This window comes from Diceros bicornis, chromosome 4 (assembly GCF_020826845.1).
Source record: "Diceros bicornis minor isolate mBicDic1 chromosome 4, mDicBic1.mat.cur, whole genome shotgun sequence".
Classification (NCBI taxonomy): Eukaryota; Metazoa; Chordata; class Mammalia; order Perissodactyla; family Rhinocerotidae; genus Diceros; species Diceros bicornis.
The window spans coordinates 61,460,106-61,464,081 of record NC_080743.1 but is presented as its reverse complement, the minus strand read 5'-3'; positions in this window follow the sequence as shown (position 1 = coordinate 61,464,081).

Here is a 3,976-nt window from a genome sequence, read left to right as displayed (position 1 = left end):
CCCCTCTATACTGACAGTGTTGAGAGTTGTAACCATAAATGCTTGTTTTAGTTTTTCAAATGCTTTTTATGCATCTATTGAGATGATCATATGATTTTTATCCATTTTATTAATATGATATATCACATTGATTGATTTATAGATATTGAACCATCCTTGCATCCATGTAAATCCCACTTCATCGAGTGGTATGATCTATTCAATGTATTGTTCAATTAGATTTGCTAATGTTTTATTGAAGATTTTTGCATCTAAGTTCATCAGCATTATTGGCCTGTAATTTTTTTTTCTTGTAGTGGCTTTTCTGGTTTTCATATGACAGGGCAATACTGGCCTTATGGAATGGCTTTGGAATTGTTCTCTCCTTTTCTGTTCTTTCGGAAGAGTTTGAGAAGGATGCGTACTAATTCTTCCCTAAATGTTTATAGAATTCACTGATTAAGGGTGATTCTGGTCCTGGGCTTTTGTTTGTTGGGAGGTTTTTGATTACACATTTACTCAACTTACTAGTAATCCATCTGTTCAGATTTTCTCTTTCAGCCTGATTCAGTCTTGGTAGGTTTCATGTTTCTAGGAATTTATTCATTTCTTCTAGGCTGTCCAATTTTTTGGTGTATCTTTATTCATTGTGGTCTCTTATGATCATTTGTACTTCTCTGGTATCAGTTGTGTCATCCACTATATCATTTCTGATTTTATTTGTTTGATTCCTCTCCCTTTTCTTTTAGGTGAGTCTAGCTAACACTGTCTCTATTTTGTTTATCTTTTTGAAAAACCTTGTCTTAGTTTCATTTATCTTTTTTATTATCATTTAGCCACTGTTTCATTTATTCCAGTCTTATCTTTTTCATTTCCTTCGTTCTACTAACTTTGGACTTCATTTGTTCTTTTTCTAGTTCCTTTAGGTGTAAAGGTAGGTTGTTTATTTGAGATTTTTCTTGTTTCTTTTGTAGTCGTTTATCACTATGAACTTCCCTCTTAGATGCTTTTCCTGCATCCCATAAGTTTTGGTATGTAGTATTTCTATTTTCATTTATGTCAAAGTATTTTTTGATTTCTTCTTTGACCATTGGTTGTTTAGTAGCATGTTGTTTAGTCTCCACATATTTGTGAATTTTCCAGTTTTCTTCTTGAAATTGATTTCTAGTTTAACATCATTGTTGTCAGCAAGGATGCTTGATATGATTTCAGTCCTCTTCAATGTATTAAGACTTGTTTCGTGGCCTAACATATGATCTATTCTGGAGAATGTTGCATGTGCACTTGAGAAGAATGTTTATTTTCTTGCTGTTGGGTGGAATGTTCCGTATTTGTTTATTAAGTCCATCAAGTCTAGTATGTCCTTTAAGACCAATACTTCCTTATTTAAGTTCTGTATGGATGATCTATCTATTGATGAATGTGGGGTATGAAAGTTCCCTACTATTATTATATTGCTGTCTATTTCTCCCCTAGGACTGTTAATATTTCCTTTATGCATGTAGGTGATCTTATGTGGGCTCCATAAATATTTACAGATGTTCTATCATCTTGTTGGATTGACCCCTTTATCATTATATAATGACCTTCTTAGTCTCTTATTAGATGCTTTGTCTTAAATTCATTTTGTTTGATTTAAGTATAGTTAACCCAGCTTTCTTTTACTTTCTATTCACATGGAATATCATTTTACATCCCTTCACTTTCAGTCTGTGTGTGTCCTTACCTCTAAAGTGAGTTTCTTGTATGCAACATATAGATTGGTCTAGTTTTTTTATCTGTTCAGCCACTCTATGTCTTTTGATTGGAGAATTTAGCTGATTTACTTTTAAAGTAATTATTGATAGGTAAGTACTTATTGCCATTTTGTTAACTGTTTTCTCTTTGTTTTGTAACGTCTGTGTCCCTTTCTTCTTCTCTTGGTCTCTTCCTTTGTGATTTGATGATTTTCCATAGTGGTATGCTTAGATTCCTTTATCTTTTGTGTACCTACAATAGATTTTTGCTTTGGGGTTACCATGCAACTTACATAAGGCAACTTATACTTATAGAAGTATATTTTAAGATGATAACAACTTAAGCTTGAATGTTCTAAAGCTCTATATTTTAGTTCCCCCCTATTTTATGTTTTTGATATGACAATTCACATCTTTTATCTTGTGTATCCATTACCAAATTATGGTAATTGTAGTTATTTTTACTACTTTTGCCTTTTAACCTTTATATTAGCTTTATAAGTGATTAACCCACTGCATTTACAACATTAGATCATTCCGAATTTCACTATATATTTATTTTTACCAGTGAGATTTATACTTTCATATGCTTTCTTGTTACTAAAAGCTGCTCTTTCATTTCAGCTTAAAGAAATTTCTCTAATATTTCTTGAAGGTCAGCCTAGCAGTGCTGAACTCCTTTAGCTTTTGTTTCTCTGGAAAACTTTTTATTTCTCCTTCAATTCTGAAAGACAACTTTGCTGGGTGGAGTATTCTTGGGTGGAATATTCTTTGGTGGTAGTTTTTTCTTTCAGCACTTTGAATATATTATGCCACTCCATTCTGGTCTGCTAAGATTCTGCTAAAAATTTGGTGATGGTCTTATGGAGATTCCTTTGTAGGTAACAAGTTGTTTTTCTCTTGCTGCTTTGAAGATTCTTTCTTGTCTAACTTTTCACACTTTAACTATAATGTGTCTTGGTGTGGGTCTCTTTGGGTTCATCATTTTGGGTACTCCCTGGGCTTCTTGGATTGGGATGTCTATTTCCTTCCCCAGATAAGGGAAGTTTTCAGTCATTATTTCTTCAAATATATTTTCTTCCCCCTTCTCTCTCTCTTCTCCTTTTTGGATCTCTGTACTGTGATAGTTGGTCCAGTTGAAGTTGTCTCCAAAGTCCCTTAAGCTATCTTCACTCTCTCTTTTTTTTTTTTTCTTGTTACTGCTCTGACTGGGTGAGTTCCATTGCCTTTAGATTTTACTGATCCTTTCTTTTGATTCACCTAATCTGTTACTGAACCTTTCAGTTGTATTTTTCTGTTCAGTTATTGTATTCTTCATATCCATGTCTTCTATTTGGTACTGTCTTCTTTTTTATTGAGGTAAGCTTGATTTATAACATTATATAAATTTCAGGATTATATCATTATATTTTGATTTCTGTGTGGATTACATCATGTTCACCACCAAAAGACTAATTACTATCCATCACCATACATGTGCAAATCACCCTTTTCACTCTCCTCCCTCCTGCTGCCCCTCTGGTAACAACCAATGCAATCTCTGTCTCTATGTATTTGTTTGTTCTTGTTTTAAACTTTTATTTATGGATGAGATCATATAGTATTTGACTTTGTCCCTCTGACTTATTTCACTTAGTATAATACCCTCAAGGTACATCCATGCTGTTGCTAATTGCAAGATTTCATCTTTTTTATGGTGGAATAGTATTGCATTGTGTATATATATATCACATCTTCCGGATCCATTCATCCCTTGATGAGCACTTAGGTTTCCTCCAAGTCTTGGCTATTGTGAATAATGCTGCAATGAACGTAGGGGAGAATATATATTTGTGCATTCATTTTCTCATGTTCTTTGGACAAATGCCCAGCAGTGGAATATCTGGATTGTGTGGTAGTTCTATTCTTAGTTTTTTAAGAAATATCCACCCTATTTTCCAGAGTGACTGCATCACTGGCACTCCCACCAGCAGTGTATGAGAGTTCCCTTTTCTCCATATCCTCTCCAACACTTGTTATTTCCTGTCTTGTTAATTATGGCCATTCTGACAGGTGTGAGGTGATATCTTATTGTAGTTTTGATCTGAGTTTCCTTAACAGTTAGTGATGTTGAACATCTTTTCATGTGCCTCTTGGCCATTTGCATATCTTCTTTGGAAACATGTTCAAATCTTTTTACCATTTTTTAATTGAGTTATTAAATTTTTTGTTGTTGAGATGTCTGAGTTCTTTATATATTTTTTATATTAACCTTTTATCAG